Genomic DNA, 24,719 nt, shown 5'->3' with positions numbered 1-24,719 from the left:
TTATTTGAAGGTTTAAGTGGTTTCATCATTTCTTGTGATATGTTTTGAGAGTAATGCATACAGAAATATAATAAAACGTGTTGAAACTGCACGAGCCGTTTCCTTTTTATGCCAAGGGCTCTCTGAAACCTGCGCTAACGCCTGTGAGGGGCTGAGCGGCGGCCGCAAAACAAACGCCTTTAAAAAATCCGCCGGTTGCTGGAACACGAGGATTTCTTCCAGCTGGGCTCCCCGTCCAGGAAAAAAAAAAAAAAAAAAAAAAAAACCAAACAAAAAAACCCCAACATTTTGGGAAGCCTCTGGGCTACAAGAAAAGGGTGAGCGTTCGCCCATTCCCCAAATGACTTGCAAGGCAAGATCTCCTTTAGGAAGAGCTTTTTACCCGGCAAGAGCCCAGCTTCCTTCGCCTTCCTCGGGCATTACCCTTCTTCTCCCGGGACGTGTGGGGCTGGGGAGCTCCCTGCCCCCCCGGGGGACGAAGCGGGGTGCTCCGGGGCGAAGGTGGAGGGGGGACAGCCAGGCGCTGAGCTCTGCGCAGGGCTGCTTTCAGCCCTAAACCGTGTCCTCCTGCTCCTCCCGTGGTTTTGGTAGCCTCCATCCAGCCCTGGAGAGGAGAAAGTGGCGATGCCCGAGAGCTCACGTTTCTCTTGGAGCTTTTTTGTTTGTTTGTTTCCCCTCTCTCTCTCTCTCTCTTTTTTTTTTTTTTTTAAGCCCAGGGAGCGGTTTGGGTTGTCAGACGTGTTCACCGAGGGACCGAGAGCCGCCCGGCGATGCCTTTCCCGGGGTGCTGGCCCAGCGCTGAGCTCCGCGGGAGCCGTCGGGGCCCGGTCGGTGGAGCCGCCCGTTTGGGACCGGCAGGCAGCGGCTCTCCGGGCATCCCCCCCCCCCGCCGCACCGGGACACCCAAGGCGAGTGTGACAGCAGCCGGGAAACGGTGGAAAAACCTCGGCCTTTGCCAAGCCACCGAAATACGCCCTGCGAAGAGGCAAGCGCTGTGAGCCGGGCTCCGAGCGCCCTGCGGTGGCTGCGCTGCCTTCAGCGGCAGCTTGTGCGGGCAGGGAGAAAGCCCCGGGCTCCCCACACCCTGCCGACCCCATCGCCCCCACCCCCCCCACCCCGGGCCAGTCGTCGCTTTGGGTTTTTCGAGCTTTCTCCCCCGTGTTCAAATCGCGATAGAGGTGTCCCGAGCCGGGGTGGGGGAGATAGGTGGGGAAATGAGGGTACGCGGGGCCCTGCTCGTTTCTGGGGTGAGGTGGGGGTTACCTACACCCAGCAGGAGGGGAGGAGGGAGGGAAAGACACCCCCCCGTCCCATCCCGTCCCATCCCGTCCCATCCCGTCCCGTCCCGTCCCGCCGCTGCCAACGAAGTTCGGATGCGGAGCGGAGACGGAGCCTCCTCTGCGGCCGCCCCCCTCCCAGCGCGGCCAGCCCCGCGCACACGGCAGGCTCTCCGGGTAATCAAACGGCTATTAAAACCTAATTTATGTTCGGTAATAATATTACGCCAAAAAAATATTTATTAAAATCACTGGCATATGCCGCCCGCCCCTTGGAGAGATCCGTGGGAAACGGAGCTGCGAGGATCCCTCTTTGTCCTGCCGGCCTCCCAGCAGCCGAAAAACCGAACGGGGGTCCCGGTTCTGCTGCCCACCCCTGCCAGCCACCGCTCTCCCGAATCCCCTCCCGGGCCCGGGGGGGCACGGCCAGCCCTGCCCCCGGCCGGCCAGAAGCGCCCCGGAGCTGGGCTCCCCCTTCTCCCTCCCCTCGGAGCCCTTCTGGTTTTGGGGGAGCCCCAGGGGGTGATAGCGGGGATGTCCCGTCCCCGTGTCCCCCCCCCCAGCCCAAAGCGCAGGTCGTGTGGCAGCAGGGGCAGCCCCGCTCCCTCCGGTCACGGCTGTCTCTCCTCTGGCAGGCCCGGGAAAGGGGGGCCGCGGCGTCCGTGGCCGTCAGCAAGCCTCCCCCCCCCTCCTTCCCTGTCCTCCCCGGCCCTGAACTTGACCCTGGCCTTGGAGCATCCAGCCCCTCTCCGCCCGCCTCCCCCGGGCCTTGACCCCGGCCCGGCCCTGCCACGCTTAAGGGAGAGCGGTAATTCATCGGGTTCAGGGCTTGGGTTGTTTGGGGTTGTTTTTTTTTTTTGGGGGGGGGGGGGACGGACGGGGGGAGGGCAGCCAAGACCCGCCTCGCAGCCTTGTGCGCGGGTGGCCCGGGCTCAGGGACCCCCGGCCCCGGAGTCTTCCTCTGCCCCCTCTCCTTCCTCCCCCGCACCCCTCTTCCCCCCCCCCCCCCCCCCAAATTCCCCCCCTCCCACCCAATCTCTCTCCCTTTGTCTCCCACACCGAGCCCCATCTTTCCAAAACCTCCCTGCCCCGGCCCTGAAGCCAACCTGGGGACCAACCTGGAGGGAGGCCGGGGGGGTCCCCCGGCAGCCCCCGACCCTCCCCCGACCCCCCCCCCCCCCCCCCCAGCCCCGCCAATACCCAGCCGCAGCGGGCGGCGTGCCCCGGCCGCCCCGACGGCGCTGCCCCGACGGCTCCCGGGCCGCCCCGGCCCCGCGTCCCCCCCCTCCGCCGCCGGTGGGCGAGGAGGTGGCGGGGGGGGGACACGGCGCTGCCCTCCCGCCGGCATTTCGTGCCGGGCTGCGGCAGCCCCACTTGGCCGGCTCTTCTCCGGCGGCGTGTCTCTTCGTCTACAGTGAAAAACAGCGCGGAGTGGTGGTTTTAATTTTTATTATGAGTATTATTATTAATCATAAAATTCTCTCCTAACTCTGCCTGGAGACCCCCTGAAAAGACGGACTGATTTCCCTGGGAATTGCTCTCTCCTCCTGCGCTCCTCCCAAGCCCCCCAAAATCGAGGCTCCCTCCATAAACCAAGTTGCGCTCTGCCCCACGCACCCGCAATAGGAGGGCAGCTCCGGGTTCTGCCCTGCCTTTACCTGCCCCCCGCTGCCTGTACCGAACGAAACCCTCTTCTTCACCTGGTTTGGCTGCTCTAGTGTCTTTGTGTTGCAGCCGGCGGTGGCAGAAAAAAAAAAAACCAAAAACCCAACCCCCCCAAAAAAAGGAAACCCAAAGGCAAACCAACCTCCCACCGAACAAACTGAAACGACAACAGCCCAAACCGAAATAAAATAAAATACGGCATTTCTCGCCCCAACCCGAGCGGCTTGCCGAGCTCGGAGGTGCCGCTCTCGGTGCCGGTACCGGCGGGGCTCCGCCGCGGGCCAGGGGCTGCCCTTGCCCGGCCAAACCCCCGCCCGGGCTGCAGCCGCTCCGCTTGGCGTTGGCCAGACCTCCCCAAACCCCTAACGGCCTTTTAAGTTTCCCCTTTGTTTTCAGAAACTCGTACACGTTTCCTGCCCGCTATGAAGACATAACAGGCTCCCCCAAACCTCTCCCCAGCCACACGTGCACGCTAGACGTGCTCCCGGGCACAGCGAGGTACGTATATTTTTCATCTCCGTGCACGCTTGGGTTTTTTTTTTTGGTTGGTGTTTTTTAATCTCGTCCGTCGCTTCCCCCCCCCCCCCCCCTTTTTTCCTTTTTTTTTTTTTTTTTTTTTTTTTTTCCTTTTCCCCCAACCCAGACGGCCGGGGAAGGAGCCGCATTTTACCAGCAGAGCAAGCAAAAACTATTGTCCCACCCTGCAGGGCACGGTACCCCCCTCCCTCCCAAAGTGCAATTCCTCCCCATTGCTTTGGGTTTTCTCCTTTTTTTTTTTTTTTTTTTTTTTTTTTTTTTCCCGGCCCCGATCAGGCTGGAGCGTTTCTCTGCCTTTAATACTTGGGGGGGGGGAAGAAAAGAAGAAAAAAAGAGAAGAAGGAGAAGACGACCGGGGGAGGGAGGACCCTCGCCAGCGGTTTCATGTCTTTATTTAATAATACTTCAAAGTGCCTGCCCTGCTCTTGTCCCGAGGAGAGGAAGCGCGGCAGCAAACGCACCGCCGAGCCCACTTCCTCGCAGGGCTGGAAACACGAGCGGGTTCCCCCGCGTCCCACGCCCGTGGAGGGGGGGGGGGGAACCGGCAGGGCCGAGCGACGGGACCCGGAGCGGAGCGAGGGCTTCTGCCGGCGGTTCCCCCCGCCGCCCCACGCGTGGGAGCCGGCTGTCGCATCCCGGAGGGGGAAGGACGCTCTTTTGGTGTTAAAAAGAAAATAATCGGCAACTGAAGCGGGGGAGGGGGGGGATGGGGGGACGGGGGAAGTAACTCCAGCAGCAGTAAGTGATGGAGAGGGTGTTTTTCACGCGAGGCACCGCTCCTCGCACAGGGCTGGGGGCTGCCGTGGGCTCCGCGGGGGGACCCCAGCCCAGGCTTGGCCGCCCCGACACCGCTCCGCAGGGCTCCGCCGGCCGCGGGTGTCGTGGGAGGACGGGGAGGGCGGGGGCACGCCGCACCGCGGGTGCGTGGGTGGTCGCGGCCGGGGCGTCCTGCGGGGGGGGGCCCGGGGACAGGGACCCGGTTCGGTCCGGTTCGGTCCGGAGAGACGGCGGAGCTCGGCCCGACCCGCCGGCCGGTGGGGGCTCTTGGCCGCGGAGCCCCCGCAGGAGACGGGGGTCTGCGCGTGTGTGCGTGGGTTTGGTCTGGAGTTCCATATACAGCAGTTTGCGGCGGGGGGAAAGAGAAAAAAAAAAAAGAGCAATTTTCCTTCCAACTTCTTTTTTTTTTCTTCTTCTTCTTCTTCTTCTTCTTCTTCCTAGAGCACTAATTCCTCTGTGTGGGCAAACAGCCCCTCTCCTTTGATTCTTAGACACAGCCCCTAGATTAAATACCGGTTTTAATGAGAGCCGTGGCTGTGGCCGCATTAGGTGATGATAGTTATGAAGACGATCTGACCTGTTTTGATGAAGACGATCTGACCTGTAGGGAGAGAGGGAAAGGTCAGCCACATGCAGTGGCCAGATTTCTGCTCGTTCCCGGCACATGCTGCTACAATATTGATCCGCGGAGAAAGATAAACATAAAAGCTAGATCCTACGTCCTGAATACTAATGAACGTGGCTTCCAGATTTTAATTGTTGTTGACTTCTTATTTCCACCGCAAACATTTGCTGACCTCTGTAGGGCAATTTCCCCCAGTTTTCTTTTCTTTCCTTTTCTTTTGTTTTATTTTATTTTGTCTCACGGTGTCCCATTTTGTTTATTTTTTTTTCCCAATCACTGAATGTCTCTCCCGTTGGAAATCTTTCCAGCAAGTTACTTTCCCCAGCAGCCGAGGCGCAACCCCCAGAAACCCACCGCCCGCATCTCGTTTCCATGAGACGGCGCAGGGAAGGCAACCGGGGCTGAAAACGGGGAAAGCTCTTCCGAAAGGCAATATCTCGACCTGGGATCCACCTTTCGGCTTTCTGCTTCATTACTCGCTCCATTCCTTCGCAGCAAAAGGCTGCAGATGACATCGGAGTTGTATTTTTTTTTTTTTTTCCCCCTCCTCCTCCTCCTCTCCCGGACAAGTGCGGCAAAACCAGCAGCTAAGCTGGAAGAGAGCTCTCTCTTCCAAGCCTCCCCAGTTTCCCAACTGTTCCCAGACTAGGTACACCTACGGTGGGGCAAGGAGAGATGGAAAACCGCCGTTGTCTCGGGGAGAGAGGCGTTGCAGAAGAGATTTCCCCGCCTGGGCAGAGCAGCCCGGCCAGGCAGGCGGAGCAGGATCTCCTCGGCGGGTTTTCGCCGCGATGGAAAATGGTTAAGGATCACTCGCTGCCCCGGCTGCCTCTTGGAAATGTGGGGTTTTTTTTTTCTTTTTTTTTTTTTTTTTTCCCTCCGAGATGGTCAAAATTAGCTGTAAATCGGGTAAAGCAGTCAATGAAAGAGCTATCCCCAAACCCGCGGTTCAAGTTTCTGGTGCTTCGCGGACGACCTGGAGTAAGCACCATCGACTATATAGGGGCAATTAACTGTATCAGGCTGACCTTTAAGAAAATGAGGGAGATATTAAACTCCTAATTCCCGTCATTACAAATAATTTTCATGAAGGGAACTTCTAAAAGATTTTTTTTTTTCTCCCTTACACTTTCCAGTCTATTTTTTAACCCCTGAGTGATTTACTATGTAAGTAATTTTAGAGGATACAGTTTACAGCTTGAGTTATTAGACTGAACACCTCTGGCTGACACCACAACACCTTTTTTTTCTGCCTGCAGCTGTGAGTCACAACCCCATTTTCATACCAAACTGCTGCGCATTCCTTTACAATATAGACTTCCTTCTTGCAAAGATCAAACATGCTCCAGCCGACGTGTTTATTTTAAAATACAGGAAAATTAAAACTAAACACGGACTTAAAAGAAAAACAAATGCATCATTTCTTTCCCTGCTGACCCTCCTACTAAAATAAAATAAAATAAAATTAGGACGGAACGGCGTAGACCGCTCCTATAAAATAATACAGTGACGGAGCCAAAACAGTCGATTTCGACTGGAACAGGAACGGATCCTTCTGTTTGCTGTTATTTATTTATGTATTATTGTGGCTATGGTTTTAATTATATGTGGGAATGTCAGGCCAAGACGCTGTAACCGTAGCCTCCCTTTAACACACTTTTCCTATTTGTTTAATGCCAGCACTACAAGGCTAGAACAGGCACCATAAGGAAAATGGTTTCAATATTCTGTTTAAGAGCTTACAACAGGGAATCCCGGAATTACAGGAAAACCTGCAGGCCTGCTCCCTGGAGGTGCCCGGCAGGACCAGGCACATTTCGTGCTCCTCCGCAGGTTTCGGGGTGCGGGCAGGGAGCGGGGGGGGGGGGGCGGCGGCGGCGGGGGGGGGGGAATTGCGGGAGGGAGAGGTGCCCGGAGTCATTTCTACGCAGCAAAGCGGGGTTTTAAAACCTCCTTGCTGCTCAGGGGCACAGACGCTGGGATGCTTCTTAATTTCGAGGAGGGTGAAGGTAGATTTAATCTCTGCTCCTCCCGGTAACCTACTGCCTACTCCTCCAGTGACCCTGCTTGGGTTTGAGAGGGGGGCTTCGCTGCAAGTCCTTCTTCTTCCATCCCCTGGGTTTTTTGTTTTTGGCCCGGGGGGGGGGTACCCTGTCGAGGTCGCGTTGCCCGTCATCTGCCCCCACTCCTTCGCCAGCCTTTCCCCACGTCCTCGGAGTGATGGGAGAGGCAGGGGGAGCGGGACATCCCTGCCCGCATTTATTTATCTTTGGTGCGCATACAGACGGGGGAAAAAAAAAAAAAAAAGAAGAATATTTTAAAGAAGAAAAAAATTAAAAAAGGAAAGAAAAAGCAAAACGAAGGATCATTCGCTTTAGGAAACAGATCAAATAACTCCCCCCTCTCGCCCCTCCAAATTATCCCCGATCCAAGCGGCTCCGAAGCGCTGAGCGAAGCAGGCGGCCAGCCCGCACCGCGCTCCCGGGCTGTGCTTGCGCTGCGGGGGGGGGGGGAGACCGGGACCAGCGGGACCAGCGCCTGCCAAGGGGGGGCCACTGCACGTCCCCCCCGTGTCCCCCGTGTCCCCCGGGCTCACCCCCCCCCCCCCCCCCCCGGGCCAAGGGCTCTCTGACCGCCTGCCGTCGCGGCCCGACGTGCGCCCAAAAAATGAAGGCGAGAGCGGGGGCTTTCCCCCTTTTCGCCGCTGCCTGACCCCCCCCCCTTCGCCCGCACCTGCCCGACGGGGGCACCCGCTGCCCGCCCCGGCGAACGGCGGGGACAGCAGAGCCGGGCCGGGCAGCACCGGGCAGGGGGGGGGGGGGGGGGTCCCCGATTTGGACAAATTACGCTGGCGAAGACGGAGGGCTGCGGGTTCCTTCCCCCGCCTCGAAAAAAAAGTGGGGGGGGGGGAGGCGAGATTCTCGTTTTCAGCTCTTAAATAAGAGCCCGAGATGGGATGATGCTCCGCGGCCGCCCCACGCCGGCTGCCTCCCGAAAAGCGGGAACTTAACCCTCCTAGGCGGGGTTTTAACCAAAACGGGGAGCTGCCTTTAATTAAAAAGCATCGACGAGTCGCTGAGGCAAGGGGGGGACCCGGGTGCTCCCGCGGCTGAAGAGGATTTCACTGGCAAGTCCTTCGGGCTGCTCCCGCTCGACCTGAGGGGTCCCCGCTGCCGCGGTATTGGGGTGAATGAATGGGAAAAGCCAGAGACGGCTCTTGCCCTCGAAAAACGACGAAGGCAATTTTTGCGACGCGACGCGGAGCTTCATTTCTTTTAATTTTTAATTTCCGCCCCCCCCCCCCCCCCGTTTGTCCCCCACCCCGGGAAGCACATGGAAGCGGCTCCCCTCGGCAAGGTCCCGAAGGGGATGTGCGTCCTGGCACTTCCAGGCTTCGAGCACCGAGCCCGGCGACACGCAGCCCCGCAGGCACGGCAACAGTCCCCGCAGAGCGCCCAGACTCCGCGGTGAGGGGCGCCGAGCCTCCCCCGCCGCGGCCGCCCCGTCCCGTCGCCGGCTTCTCCTTCAACCTGCCGCCCTCAATTTCGCTGCCGGCCGAGACGCGGGACTCCCACCCGCCGTGTTTACCGAGTGATGGAGGTCTGAGCCCCCTCCCGCTCCGGGGCACCGGGGAGTTTCGGATCGCGTTTTCCCGTGCCCGACATCCCGGCAAACACCCACCCGTGGAGGCCCTTTAAAGATCCGCCGCGTTGGGGACGCGCGGTGCCCTCGGGCTTTCGGGGGGAGGTTGTCCCCGCCGACGGGGCCACTCCGGCAACGAGGGGCGAAATCCCCCCCCCCCCGGGGGAAGGTGTGTGTGTGTGGGGAGGCTGCCCCAGCTCCAGCTCCCGGGAAAAACACGCGGGTCACACGCCCACGCCGTGCCATCGCTTTTGTGAAATGTGCCTGCCGGGCTCCGGAGCCTCGGGGGGAACCTCCCGCGGTTAAACCCGGTCGCTCGCCCCCTCCAGCTCTTGAGGGACATGAGCAAGGAGGGCTGCGGTTCCCTCCCGGTCCCTGGCATCCCCAGCCCCCCCTCCGCAGTGTCCCCCCTCGGGGCTGGGAGCTCCTCGGGGCTCCTGGCTCTGGCCGCCCCCCCGGCCGGGGTCCCGTACGCGCCGTCGGAAGAAGTGGCAGCGGGCAAGAAACCTCAGGGAGGTCCGGGGAGGGGTGGCCGGTGACATTTATAGCATATCTATGAGGCAGCGAGAGAAGGGAAGAAGCTGTCTTTTTTCCACTCTTTCTTTTTTTTTTTTTTTTTTTTGGGGGGGGGGTATATAGATAATATTCACGAGGCCTTCCGCATTAACGCCCTTTCATTTTGGTTTCCACGGCTCACGTTTTCGAGGCTTTCCAAGGGCACCCACGCGGGAGCAACCCAGCCGGCGTGCGAGCTCCTCCGCTGCCTGCTCCGCAGGGGCTCTGCTCCGGCTTGTTGGCCCTGCCCGTCCTAAAACACGCGCGGAAACCCACACCTGCTGAAAACATGAGTAAGATTAAAAAATGACGCTCCACTGCACAAAAGGTACTGGAAAATGTAATGGTAACCTGGTATTGGAACAGTTACACAGAAAAATCCGTTTTCTTTGTCTATACAGCGGCAATGTTTTCTTTCCAGTGAAGGGAATAGCAAGCAGAAGGGGCAGAAGACGAGGTGGATGTGCAAAGAAAAAGCTTCAGGGTCTTGCTTCCCAAGCAAAACCAAGCGAGCAACCAACCACAACTACCAGCCAAAAAAAATCTCATGTGCTTTATTTGCCTTCCATGGACTTGTATGTTTAGCACATCTTTTATCGTCCCACCGTGCTTCCAGAAAGTTGCTGTACCTTAGCCTGAAATCACAGGCTGCAGCGTGAGATTTTGGCAACCTCCCTTCTGGTACAGCTGTTGAAGGAGATTTAGCTTCCAGCAGAACTCATTCATCCCACCACTTATGCCAGATATTGAGTGACTAAATCAGCTGTTGGGGTGGTTCCTTGTGCAGCCAAAATGATCAGCTCCCATGTGCAGTCCACTCGAGATACCACCACCTAAGCCAGAATGACACTGGTGTACCAAAAAACCAGCCAATTACATTAAGCGATGATTACATCATATACAGCTCATTTCAGTTTTGCTATTACCAAAGAACAGCGGAAGCTATGTGAGAGAACGAAACAGCAAAAAATCTGGGTTTTGCCCAAGTTATGGGCTTGAGCATTGAAATTAATCTTTGATCCTAATTTCTGCAGGAGATGAAGCAATGGAAATCACGTGGGGATTTTTGTCTTTAAAATATGTTCCTTTAATACCCTCAAATAATAATCCTTATTAAATGCATTATTTCTTGCCTTCACAGGGCTTAAGTGGATTTTAAATAATTCCTAGACCTTGCACAGTCCCTTTATGGATAAATACCTTTTATCCTCTGTACCTGCGTGTATTTTGCTAAGCAAGTCTCACGGTGGGGTGCATTAGAAATATCCAGATGGGCAACACCAGCAGCCGTGGTACTATCAGGAGTTGCCGAAGAGCTAATTGAGGAGTCAAGAGGCTGTGGTGGGGAGCGAGCAGCAAGAATGGATGAACTTTAAGAGCAAACAGACCATTTTAATTCAATATTCCAGAATGGGAAAGACAAATAGAGACACCCCAGCGGAACTGTTTTCAAAGACTGGTTTCTATGAAATCTCAATAGTGTTATGGGCATTTGCTTGAGAATATTTACTTTTTGGTTGGTTATTTGAGAGTCTTTGATGTTTGCTCAGCTGACCCATCCTGATTTCTTGCCCTTTGCTGCCCGTAGGCACCTTTTGTCACTGCATGCCTACATGCTTTATATCCAGCCTCCATACAGATTAGAGTTGTCTCTTGGGCAAGCCGGACAAAATGAAACCTCCAGGTTTATTTCAGCTGATTTGAACTGCTGCCAAGGCAAGGGCCACACTCCGTATCTCAGGGACTGAGTTTTAAAAATCTCATGGGCATAGATCTAGTAAAGAACAGAACACTCAATTGCCATTTATTTCCAGAAGGTATTTCTGCATCTTCTCAAGGTTGAATTTTATGAAGACTCACCCCATCAAATTCTAGCCCCAAGCTGTATTTTGGTTTTACACATGTCTGTGAGGCTGTTTTCCTTCTACACCGCCCCCCCCCCCCCCCCCGATAGTTTTAAATCTAATATGATTGAATGCTTGATTGTGATTGTTGTGAAAGGGACCTGGACTTTAGCAGAGAAGTAGACAATCAACTTTTTTTTTTTTTTTCTTCAGGATATGTCTTAGTAAAATGGAAATGTTTGTATAAAACAAGGATCTTTGAGCTCTTTTAGAAATCTCTATAAAACACTGAATTTTATAAGACTAATTCAGCTCCACACAAGACTGTCCTTTGAGATATATCCTCATTCCTAGTATGCAAAAGAAAACTGGATTTTAGGCTTCTGTATCTGTAGAATTAACAGATTAGTAAACAAATACAAATCTTCAACCAAATTCCTCCAAGCAGATGCCCAAACTGCACCAAGTGCTGTGAGAAGTGGTCCTGCTTGCTAGGTTTGTGAGCAGCCTTCAGTGAAGAAGCCAGGTACCAGCTGGGGATGAAGAGCGACTGGCTTTCTCTCCCCAGGAGGTGATTTCATCAGGTCAGGATTAAGGAAAGTAGCAGGGCAGGTTGGAGCATCTTGCAGGACTGTCAATCCAACGTCTTCTAAGAACAGCAGATTCACACCTGCAAAACTATAAATAAGGAAAAATATGTGCTAACTGCAGCGTATTAGCAGAAAACCTACTATGTGCCTCTAGAAAAAAAAAAACCTCTCTGTCTATTTGGGAAAAATAAAAAGCATATGCTTGAAGTTGTTATCATATAAACACATGCCTAGAACATGAACATTTCCAGCATGCAAATAAATTGACTTGTCACTCAACATAGTTTCTATATACTGAAATTTAAAGTAATTAAAGGACAGCTGCTGGGCTCCATTCAGAAATATTTGTTTTATTTTTGTAACACTCAGGATATTTTCTGTATTTTCAGAGGTATTAGATTTCAGTTTGCTACAGTTAATGTAACAGAAAATTCTGTAGTCATTATTGACTGCAACTGCCAACATACAATTTGAGAATTAAAGTGCAATGTGGAAAACTGGTGATGGATATTGAAAACAGTTTGTGCTCATAGTTCACCTTACAACCGATAGTTAGAAGCAAGTTGGTTTTTGAGCAGGTACAAGGGGACGTGCAAGCTGGTTTCAGAGAAAAGCAAACACAGCACTGTGGTCTGCAATCAGTGGCACAAGGAGACTGGGTTGGTTTGGTCTGCCATGAACAGATAACTGGAATTCAAAGCTTATGATGATAGATTTGGCAATAAGTGACAATGTTCAATATACCCTCCTGCGTTAGTGTGACTACTCATTTCTCATTAGGGACACAATTTTCTCGTTACTAAATTGGCCTGCACAATCCAAAAGTGCTCTTGCTTTCCCTGCGGGCTGAAATGCCGTGCTGCCCTGGGGAGGAGGAGCACGGGGGTAATTAACTGCCAGCCCTCTGATCTGGTCGTCTCTCCTTTTTCTGTAGAGATACGGAGGCTCAGGCTTATGACTGAAATTGTAGGGGACTCGAAACACACCTTGGCGCAAGAGGAACCTGCCCGTTTCCATCGGGGATGGCATCACCTGGCCATGGGCTTTCAAAGGGAACTGAGCGCCTGCGTCTCCAGTGACCTTGGGACTCACGGCATTTTCTACAACGCCGAGGTCGCCAACCAAATTCCACCCAGATGCTTTCGTCCCTGCCTAACTTTTACCTGAAACTGTAACCGGAGAAACATTTAGCTTTTTCTTGCCGAGGAGGTGGGGCCGTTGTCCCGCCGGTATCCAGAGCTCGGTGCCTTCCCTGTCCGACCCCAGAGACCCCGCGGGTGCCCTCGGCTGAGCGTCCCCTAACCGGCGGGATGTCATGAGCAGTGCTCCTCCGGCAGCATCTCACTGCACGGATCCTACAGAAATCGCTGCGCTGTGACTGCTGATGGGAAAATCGTGAGGCTTTGGAGGCAGAGTCCCCAAGCATGCGCTGCCATGAGCCTGTTTTGCTGCGTGGGGTTTCCCCCCTTGGAAATCCAAAAATGCTTATACTGGCGAGACGCTCAGTCATCTCTCAGGAGCGTGGGTGATCGGTCACTTAAAAAAGCTGGAGACTGCCTGTACTGAAATAATACAGCCCTTCTCCTCTGATGGCAGCAGATAATCCCTGTGAAGCCACGGGACCCATGGAGTTGAGTCAAATCTCTCCCTCTCCGAGATACAGTTAACGTCAAAGGCATCGATTCTTTGGGAAACTGTTAGAGCGTTTTTGTCTTCCAACATTTACAAGGATTTCCAGTATTTCCTTCTGGTATCTTAAATTTGACTGTCTCTAAGCTAAACAAAATCCATTTTCGTTTATAGAAATTTATTTTAAAAACGATGAAGTGCTACCATCCTATAGAACCAGCTATATCTACGCTCAGGGATATGAGCAGAGAGCAGAAGCAGCAGAGTCAGGCACGCAGATTGCCTGCCTTTCTGCACTTTAAGGGGTAAGCACTACAGATAATCTCGATGCCCAATTCATGCAGAACAATATGAAATTATCAACCTTTGATAGAACTGACAAGTAATATCACTCCCCTGATTTATTGCAGTGAGGTCTTTTCACTCTAACTGCCTTGAGGTTGAACGAGAGACCCCAATACGAAGCACGGGGCCTCACAGCTGTATGACACTTCCCATAGGAGATGGGACACATGAACACTAGAGTAGCTTACCCTGCTTTATTGATGCAATATTTCAGTTTTAAGGTCTCAGTCCCATAGTCTCCGTATTTCACAGGCTTGTGGGACCGTTGATGAGAAAACACACATTGCTGTGAATCATAAGGCAATGCACACATAACCAGGCTCACGCCTGAAATCTGACGTGTATTGTGTATACTTAGCTTGTTCATATACAGTTTATACAGTAAACACAGCAGCAAATGATTACTGGTGTCTATTATACTTAAGGTTGCCAAATATTTTCAATTTAATAATCTTCTTTCCTGTTTTCATGTGATCAATTTTCTTAAAAAAATATTCTGTGGCTTCAAATTTCCTCTCTGTGGTTTTTGCCCCTAAATGATTTTCCTAAGTCTTTTTTTACAATGTTCTTTCATCCACTTTTGAAGTGGTGATGGTTAAAAAAAGAAAAAAAAAAAAAAAAAAAGAAAAAAATGTTTTCCACATAGACTAAACCTCTCAAACGATGAGAGTCACAGCAAAGTTAACATGGACATAACCTGCATCGAAGGCCAGTGCCCTCCAGTCAGATTTTGATTAATTTTTCACTAATTTTGACTGTTTTGTAGTCGGAACTTTTCATTTTGGGAAAGAAATTTAAGAGATTTGACTGGAAAGGCAGATACTTAGCATAGGTTGTCCTCAGTCCGAAGCCTCCAGATATATTATGCTCATTAAGTGTCCCATTCCTCTGTCTGCATTTTTGTTTCTAAGAAGCAGAGCTCGTACCCTCTTTAGGATGAATAACTTGGAAAGAAGGAATTTACAAGCTCCACAAGTTTATTGGTTCCAGATTTCTTTCCTTTCAGTTTTTTTCCCTCTGCACATAATTTGAGATGCCTTTTCCTTAAAACTTTAGATAAATATGTTGAAAACATTAATGCATCATAAAGGTCAAAAGATTAAGCATTCAAAAGTCAGCCAACTTCAAGAATTATTACAGTGAGATTTGCATGATCTGTACCCATCTCAAAAGACATAGCATCAAGGACAGCTACAAACGTCCTCCCAGCATTTCAATCTGGTTTCTGAGCTGCCTAAAGAGTTTCTATCATGTTTAATTCTTTGCTCAGACATAAACTAGAGAGAAACAATTCCACCATGTTATAAAAAATTAACATGAAACTCCCCTGATCTTGGTAGGCAAGGCATGCATAAAATTGAATTAACAGCGCTCTGTCGCTGTAACACTGGTATTTTAAGGTGTTCTCAGCCATCTAGAGACTGGGCTTAGGAAAAAAATCTATTACTTGTCACAGTGGCATAAACAATTTCAGGAAAATAAATAGACTGCTCCATATATAGCAAACTAGATGAATTATCCTTTGGGGGAAAAAAACCCCAACAGTGAAGTTACCTTCTAACAATGGCTACTGGGTATATATTCCCAGTTAAGTTTATAGATCAGTTCTGTGAAGCTGAGACTATGTACCAGTTGTACAGACCAGGGCAGGCTGGGAGGGACTTGGCCATCTCTTTCAAATTAGAAGGATGGCTACTCTCCTCTCTTCTCAGTTTAATTCCTCTGTGAGGAATTAATTAATTCTCCCCATTGCAGTGCTGCTGAGGACTTGGGCAGCAACGTGGCCCTTTTAAAGGGTGATTAAGCTCAATTTTCTCTCTGACCCTTATTTTCTAAGAAAGTGATGGTCAGGACAGATAAATGCTCGGTATGACTGTGGGTAAAACTGAACTGAACCAAACTGAAACGAAACGAAACGAAACTAAACTAAACTAAACTTTGTTTGGGGACAAATCTGGGAATTCAGATGTTTTCTCACCCTTAAATGGGACTAAATCCTGACTCCCAATATGCCTGAGAAAGCCCTGAGACAGCAGCGACAGCAGCAGGAGTGAGAAGCAGACCAGCTGCTAAAATTGGGAAGGGTGAATAGTATTTGTTTCCATGACAGACATCACCTGGCAGTTATCATGAGTAGCAACATGAGCGACAGGTACTGGGATGTGGTGGTAAAAATCCTCCTCTCTCTGAAGAGTGAGCCTGAACTGCTAATTTACAACTAAGGAAAAAGCTATGCTTAGGACTACTTTTTTCAAACACACCACAAAAGTTGACATTACTGGACAACCTTGTCTCAGATCATCTGGAGACACATCTGCCTAGGAAGCTAGCTTTAACCAACTCTTAGATTAAAAATAATTTGTTGTCTTCTGTAGTGCCTTTTGCTAAGACTCACTGTCTTGAACAAAAAGAAACCAGTACAGCTTTTCAATATGGATTTTTGTATTTGCCCACTCCACAGCTGCAGTACTAGGATATCATTTAGCTGCATTTTTCAATATTTCTAGTATCACCATTCAGATCTTCCAAGAACCATCTGATGTTTTTTTCATATCTCTTAGAAAAGCAACTGCAGGCTGTGGAACATCACAGCATTTGGATGTATTTTCCCAGATATCATTTGCATTACCTGTGAGTAAGGAGGGAGAGAGAGGCATTTGTCTCTCCCTCAACTCTGTTTATACCTGAATGTAAATTACATTTCCTATTTGACTGCATGTTTTATTTTTTAATCACTTTTCCCCCTTCTCAACAATTAGAAAAGGATAAAGGAAGAGGCAAAATTACTTATGTGAAGCAAAAGCAGTGTAGCCTCTGTAGGAAAAAGACACATCTCTATACATAGTAGGTTTTAAAGAAAAGTTAATTTAATTGAAACATTTACAAAATAGTGAATGAAATACAATGCAGCTTGGACTATATTACTCATAGAGAGATTGACTATCACAAATTTTATCAACATCTCCACGGTACCTTAAAAATGTTGAAACCCTTACATTGCATCTACAAAGTCTACTGCAAGGTGTAGTAAGGGGAAAAAAAAAAAAAGAGGCTATTAAAGAAAATCCATCCCTTGGGGAATCTTCTAAGGAGGCAGGAGCTCCTCTCCTTCCAAGAACCAGTGTCCTCGGGGATCATGTAGCACTCGGTGCCAAACGTTTTACGGTCACCACATCCCACCTGGCAATGGGTTTTGGACCGCAGTGTTGGCAGTGGGAGCAGGGTGAGCTGGCTGCTGAATGCAGCAGGGTTTTGACAACCCTGGTGTGATCCAGAAAGGCACCTTATTGCTTCCTGAGTAGGTTTCACAGGCAGATTAGGTGCCTGGCCACATAGGGGTGTTCCAAAAAAACGGAGTGAAATGCTTAAAATTAAATGCTTACATTCAAAAGACAACCTACCACACCCCCAATATTGGACAGCACAGCTGGGTCAGAAATGCTGTGCTTTAGCCCTCACCCCTCATTAGGGCTTCAGCAGCCTGATTTGCTCTGAATTGAGAGTTTGAATTTGTTTTCCGAGACAGGCTGAGTGATAAAGGAGAAGTTTTAAGTGCGGTGGGCTGAGAGCTGTTGTAGGGTCGAGGGGTACAGCACGACTGTCCTGGGGAGCCTTGTAGGTGGAGAGCGGCTGCGTGGGAGCCACATCCTCTACCCCTGGGCTGCGGCAGAGGCAGGAATGCAAGAGTTATGAGGCCAGAAGGAAGGCAGGCAAGAAGAAACATCAAATAAAAGCCTAGGGGGTAGGGCAGTCAGCCAGAAGAGGGAAGACACCTAGCCAAATACATAAATAATCCTGGGAAGCCAAAGCAGAAATCAGTAACTCCCCAGTGCCTGCAAGCCTGTGGTTAAGGAGCTGAGACTGGATCTTTTGAGGCAAAGGACAGCCTACAGCCTGGTGTCCCACCACTTTGACTATGTTTTTGTGGGGCACTACATGCTCTCGCGCGCAATAAACGCATTCAGGGGTCATCTAGGACACTGGTGACATCAGGAGAAGCATGCAGCATGTTTTGCAGTTACTATGTAGGGCTTTTTTACATGACTTTTTAGATTAAGGCACATTAATCGCATCCAAATCCTGTGCTGAAGTGCTCTCCCGGACCTCACGCAAATACATGTGTGTTTGTAGCATAAACATATGTATGTGTGCATAGGTATATACACACTTATATATTCGGAGACATAATGAATCAGGAGCCTGTCTTGGGCAAGTGGCCGCAAGCCCTGGTGTGACATCTGTTTCCCATTCTCGCCCATTAAAGATGATGTTGCAGTTTGGGTGCTACTCCAGGCCATGGTTCCCTCTGCAGGGAAACAGGAATCCGCTTATGGTAACTCCTCCAACTGGGTAGGGACTATAGCCAAGCTATAGGCTGAAGTCATCACCCTAGATCAGCGAGGTGCTCTGGCCATCCCCTGCAGAAGACTTAGCCTCCAGCCATCCTGACTGCGCCTTGCATAGGGATCCAGATGAAGAACAATTCTTTATTGAAATCACGTACTTGTGCCATTTTTATCCCCAGTGCAACGGTGCAGTAAATAATTCCAGTTTTGCCTCGTTATATAGCATATCTGATAAGCAGAGGCCAACATACACTGAGGAAGCAGAGCCAAGAGAGTGTATTTAGCCTCCATACCGAGAGTTTCTCAGATTCAGCAAACTTACCTTCTTTAATTTAACATTAACATGGTGTTAAATACAGAACCCCACTCAGCTAAGGACCTGGTGCATTAACATCTGAGTAGGGGTAAGCAGTAGCTACTCAAAAAAGCCTTGTCATAGACATACTGTAATTTGTGGTAGAGGGGGAAATACAACCATAACACATTCAAATAAAATATTCATTCTGGAGTTGGGGAGGGTTATTCTGTCTTTTTTTTTTAAAGTAATATGGTTAAATGCCAATATTCCATATCTGCCTCTTATAGATGGATGGACTTAAACAAAATTAATTTCCAGGAAGGTTGAAACCCCCATGCCCTTTAACTCCAAAGAGTCAGTAGCTGTGGTCTTCAAACCTTAGCCAGGCATATACTGAAAGGCAACCAAATGTTTACATTTAAGACATGTTTCCAAATATGCCAAGTTTAATATCTCTTCCCATAATGACATTGTGTCACAAGGGGCAAGAAATATTCACCTGAGGAAAAAAGAAAAATGACTGAAATGGAAATGAACAGATTTATCTGCTGCAAGAGGGTGATGTATTTCTGAATACCTGTCCCAGAAAAGAGGTGGAGGCAGAAACATAAAAATAGCAATACAATACTCAGTCATGAATGGGAAACTACTTTCTCACTAACTGTGAGAAAGTGTGCAAAAGCTATTAAGAGATCAAATGTGGAAATTACTAAGGAAAACACAATGTAAACAGATATTATGGAACAAAGATCTTATTGCTATAATGTCCTTAAAAGTTGTAATACTCTGAAAACAAGAAATGTTTTAGATATATTAACTTAGGTCTTCAACAAGTTTTTAAATAAATTCAGAGGCTTATGCAGGCTACAAAAAGTCTGTAAAACAATAGTAGTAAGTGTATTGGAAAAAAAAATGATAATTTCCCATAATTTTCTGCAATAATACAATATTGGCCTGTGCCACGTCCTGACACTGTTTCACTGAAGTTAATGGAAATTATGGTGGATTAATGGAAAGATGGGGCCTAAATTAGATCTACAGGGAGACTTGCAAAGAGGAAAAGGCCATTTGTAAAGGAATCGGAGTTGAGACACATATAATTCTCTATGTAAGCAACATGAAGTTAGTTCATGTAACACCATTCAAGTCCAGAAGGAGCAGAAATGGTGGGGAATTTTCCTGACAAGAGTAAGATCGTGGCAGAGACTGACACAGACAAGCGTGGAAAATGCTGCATAGTAGGTTTTTAAATTGATGTCTACTGAACAGAAACATGCTAGACCATAAAAGTCACAATCTAGTCCTGTAAGATGTTACAAATAGATGTGAACCTTCACTCGTTTTCCACCTGAGTCAGTGGTCAGAGTGCTCAGCGTGACGGAGAAGCACCTGGCACGGCTGCATCCCGAGCACAAGTGCTGCCGTGGGGCAGGTAACGCAGCCCTGAACCCCTCAACGTGGTCCTCGGGAGACACAGCCATTCCCCACGCAGGTGAGATCCACGGCAGCCTACTCTTTCTCAACGCGGATGAAGAACAACAATTGACTCTTCTGTACAAGGTACGAGTTTCAAGGCTTGGCAGGTCAGCCAAATCTCAGCCGACTTCCCCCGGATCACTCACAGATGTTTTTCAACGAAGTAGTACCCTGTCAAATGTTATCCTCTCAACTCCCAGCCCTGTTGTCCATAGGACAGGAGAAAAAGAGCTTTCATTTTTTTTTAAGTAAAGAAAAAAGTATTTTTCACTGTCTTGAGGCTCAAAGATTGCTGCATTGTCTTGATCAAAAAAATTGCCTTTGAGCAGACTGTGAGATTTTTGAGTGGAATAGGCCAGGAAGTTGTGTCGACTAAAAAATGGTGATAGCATGAGCTATAGCTCTGCTACATCAGCTGTAATAACTCATTATTGATGTTCGGTCTTTGAAAACATATTTTCTTGTCTACTGCAGACTAGAAGTGTGGTCTACAAACAATATCTAATGAAGACTGGAGACACAATACTATTCCTTATGTAATGTAAATAAGAACAGCTGAGGAAATAAAACATCCAGGTTTAGAGAAGAGTATAGTGAACTTAATATTCTTAAAAATTGTCAAACTGACCTCAGTCAACTTCTCAGATAGAAGCCGTCAAGCCATGAGACTGGATGCAAAAGTTAGGATTTAGCAACTGAAGCTATGAGGAATGCGATCTTTGGCCCTTGTGAAGGTTTGGTTCCTAGGTTATGAGCACCATGGTTTCAGAGATAACGAAACGTGTATATCACATCAGTAAATGAAGTCTGAAGAACAGGGAGAAAAAAAGTGGAAAAGAAAACAGACATAAAAAGAACTGCAGTTCCATATGGTAGAAAACTACTTGGACACACAGAAACTGTATAGTCACATCTGTGAACTTAATCACAGGGATGAAAAGGACAAATCTGATTTTTTTTCCCCAAGCTCCCGATCAGACGGTACAGTGCCCAGCCTGAGTGGGAAACCGCGGTTGTTTTGGGTTGGTTACGTTCAGGTGAGACTGATGGTCGCTCATTTAGGGTTGTTGCAAAAACCAGGTGTTTTGTGGGGTGGTGCAGGGACCCCAGGGCTGGCGGTGACCCCTGATGAGTGCCGTCCCATGGGCACCGAAAGCCCCTGACGCTTTTGGGGAGCAGTGAGCCCAGGAGACAAGCTCCTCTTGGTGCTGGGACCAGCCCTGGCCGGGGAGAGTGGAGAGATGGGGCCAGGATGGGGCATGGCTGAGCCAAAACAGGGTCCAGCACCCTCCCTGGGAAGCCCCTTGGGGACGGCAGAGCTTGAGGGTGCTCTCAGGGACCTGACGCAGAAGTCACAAGTCAAAACAGAAGCATTAGTCTGCTCAGGAATTCGAAGCATTTTGGATAAAGACACTTTTTGGGGCTGTTGCTTGAGTAGAAATGCGCCGTGCTGTCATCTCCTCCACTCAAGCACTTGCTAGCACAGCCCAGAAGAGGTCCAGAAAGGGAAGTTATGGGTGGCTGAGAGCAAGGAAACTGCCCTTAGTCCTTTGATTTCCCCCATGATTAGGAAAGCAGGATCTCCTACATCATCTCAAAATAACAGATACACCATGGCATCGCTGAAATAACGGAGGCCGATATTTCCTCACCAGCACAGCAATGCAGGCAAGCTCCAGTTTTTGCCTGGTTGCTCCGGTTCCCAGCCAGGGGACAGTCCACTGCAGCTGTGCAACCCAACACCCAATTCTGTGTGCGGATCTCCACTTTCCACTTTTGAAAACTCAGTCCAGATTTCCTTTCACTCTGGGGCTTTGTGAGCTGTGGCCGTGTTTTCAAATACCAAACACACTGACTGCATTTTGGAAGGGTCTCACTGTAAACACTCAATGAGTTTTTCTTGCAGACTTCATTGTTAGAAAATTACAAATGATGTGGAAACGAAAACAGGTCAAAACCAATCACAAACACGCAATTTCTGTTAAGAATCCATTTCTCATCATATGAACTCATTTTTCGGGAAATATGCCAAAGTATTGTTTCGAATTTATGTCCATCTCTACCAACGTGGGATTACAAATATGAAAAAGACGCCAGAGCTTATTGAAAGCAAAAGAATGCGGAAATAAGGATAAACTTTTGCTTAAAGCTCCTATACTGTATTTGGTATCTGTGTCTGTTGCTGGTTGTAAGGGATATTCTGGATATTTTAAATTCAAATCCCTATAGGGGTGTGATAAAATGGCTGTATTAAAAAATGCCAACAATCCAAGTAATGCATGTCCAACAGGTAAACAACGATACCATTTAACGGCACAGCCATTAGCAAGAGTTCTCATTAGAGGCTGGTACTGCCCTGCTCCTTGCAGGTGCAAATTCATCATCTGATCTGACGTTGCACCATCTGAATGTGGACACCATGGTCTGACCACTTCGCTTTCCTTCCTGGATTAAAACTTACCACTATTAAATCTTCCAAACTGGACACTTAATATTTCTCAGTGGAGCAGAAATCCTTCAGTGGCTCTGGACTACTTGTGAGTTCTCCTACCCCCTTGTTATATATATACACACACTCATTTATTCTAACTCCTAAAAAATATTTTATCTAAATATTATATGTTGGCAGTAAAAAGACTAATATACTAAAATATCTCAGTTTTCAGAAGCTGAAAACTACAAAAATACCTGCTGACACATCTTTCCTGTGGGTGTTTTAGGCAACTCAAGAGCAAGTTTAATTAGAGTGTTGTAAATTGGAATAACTCTACTGATAACAGTTGAGTTCTTGTACTAGTGTAATTGGTATAAAACCTTTTTGCTCCCTTTCAAATAATTTTTTGGAAGAGAAACTACCACGACTACAACAACTGGTAGCAAAAGTAGAGAAGGAGGTGGAGTAATCAGATAGTTTAGACTACGCATTATAAACTCTTGCAGAAGAAGAGATTAGGCTACAAGAGACTACTTGTGTGATAGCATTATTTGCAGAAGGCTGCTGTCCGCAGCATAACTTTAAGCATGACTGTAATCATCTTCAAGGTCTAATGTAAAAAGTTTCATTTTCCTTGAGAACCGCTTCTATCAGGGTGACACTACAGAATGCCTTGGGGACAATACCACAGGCTCACTAGCACCCTTCTCAGATAAAAAATGCTTGTCCCTGTCGTTCAGGAAACTATTATGATTCTGCCAACAGCAAATATATTCAAGCAAAGCAACTGGTGCTGTGGTTTGAGAGGTAAAAGAGTTGCAAAACATGTATCTGCCTCCTCCCACAGTTATAGAAGGGCTCTGTGCTGGACAGGAATCTCTCAGAGGGCAACGGACAGTGGGATTTGAGCCAGGGTCTCCTGCTGCGGCATGAAGGGATGGAGTGGTGGAGGGCTGTTGTGGCTGAGCCACCACGACGCGGAGCTGCGTCCGCTTCCAGACGCACCCCAGGGAGCTGCGCTCTCACCTGCCTCGGAGCTATTCCTGCAGGATCCCTGATGCTCAGGTCTCCGAGGTGCGCGGGATCCATCCTGTGGCTCTCAGCCCCACGCAAGCCTGGGTGCGGGGATCGCAGGATCACAGCAGCTGGTCCTCTGAGAGGGGACATTTTAAGGAGCAAGGTGTTCTCTTGTGTTTATCAATATATTAGTCTGCAGCGCTTATTCCACAGCTGCACTATATCAAGCGAAATAAAATAACAAGCATTTTATGTATCATACCTTAAGTAGCAATTTGGTATTTCCTACAGGCTTTCTCATCAAAACCTTTATCTGATGTCTGCTTTATTCTCTCCCGTCCACAAAATAAAGCTATGGTATTGATCTGAGTTGTTTCTTGTGGGGATTAAACAGCTAGCATTTATATAATATTTTGAAATGTTACATGCTGTTTTGGTTAATAAGTCGTGATCTATATTAGCGAGGGCATGATGAAAACCAGCCAAGCCTCTACTGTACAAGAGTACTGTACTGTACACCTGCACAGCAAGCACTGAACCTGTTTTATGCACTTCACAAAAGAGTAATATTTTGCTTTTAGAAGCTGCGTTTGCTTTGGCCACGGTGAGTTTTGTTTTATTATCCTGCTGGTATTTTAAAATTCATAAATAAGTCTTGAAACAGATTTAAAACCTGCTTTAAAGGAGTAGTTCAGTGGTAGAAGACAACAGACCCTCTGTCTCCATGTATCTTCCGCAGCATTCAGCCTCTTCCCTGAGGTGTTGGACTTCAGACACGTTTTATTAACATTCTGGAGTTGTACCCTCCTGACTAACCAGCCATTAGCTGGCTCACTGATCCTTAACTGCAGATCACTCTCTCTCTTATATAGGCTGCATTTCCCTTAGGTTCCAAAATAATTAGTCTCCCGGCTATGGATGTGATTTCCGTTTAAAGGAATGCAGAAGAAGCACCTCAGCCACTGCTGGCGAGCATCCTTATTCATGCTACGCTCCTTCTCTGGTTGATATTCATAGAGCACCAGATTCTAATTCTACTTAATAATTAGGCTAATACTACACATACTTACATTTGCCTTCCAGCACAATTTTCGGCACAGTAAGCAGGGAGTTGCACGCACAGAGCTCCCATAGCAACATGTTATTGTTAACCAAAGTTGTGTGCACAGCTCCATGTGCTAAAAATTCACTGAGGACCAATTCAGCTGTCAGATACACAGGGGCAACTCCCACGGGATCTCAGTGGAAGGTTCAGAGGGCAGAATAATCTTATAAAAATATAAGTGTGTTATGATAATAGTCACCCAGAGCTCTGCTAGGTCAGTACTGTGAGCTGGCCTATTTTGGACTACAGAGATAAAACCCCGTGCTCTCTCTTTTGTCAGAGCTGAACATAAGGGCATCATTATTACAAAACATTTGAATATTATTCCTCAAAACGTGCTCTACTGTAAGGTGTGATACCTCTATACTAAGGAAGTGACGGCGCTTCCTGATGGGCTGTGTGACTGCAACCATCACTTTGGAGAACTAAAATGGAGAAAACCTGCTCTTTATTTTAGAATACAGAAAAAATATTGCAAGTGATGTCAGAAGGAGACAAGATAAGGTCAATGCAAATGCTTACCAAATAATATAATCAAAATATTTTCTTCCATAGCT

General features: G+C 48.8%; 1 long non-coding RNA gene across 1 annotated transcript; it reads left to right on the top strand.

Moving 5' to 3' along the window:
• The first annotated feature begins 9,152 nt into the window (after positions 1-9,152).
• On the top strand, positions 9,153-12,013 carry LOC115350761. The gene is made up of 2 exons (XR_003926590.2): positions 9,153-9,406; positions 9,500-12,013. It is a non-coding gene; the product is annotated as an uncharacterized LOC115350761 (long non-coding RNA).
• The last annotated feature ends 12,706 nt before the right edge of the window (positions 12,014-24,719 follow it).

This window comes from Aquila chrysaetos, chromosome 14 (genome assembly GCF_900496995.4).
Source record: "Aquila chrysaetos chrysaetos chromosome 14, bAquChr1.4, whole genome shotgun sequence".
Lineage (NCBI taxonomy): Eukaryota > Metazoa > Chordata > Aves > Accipitriformes > Accipitridae > Aquila > Aquila chrysaetos.
This window is presented reverse-complemented; position numbering and strand designations above follow the sequence as displayed.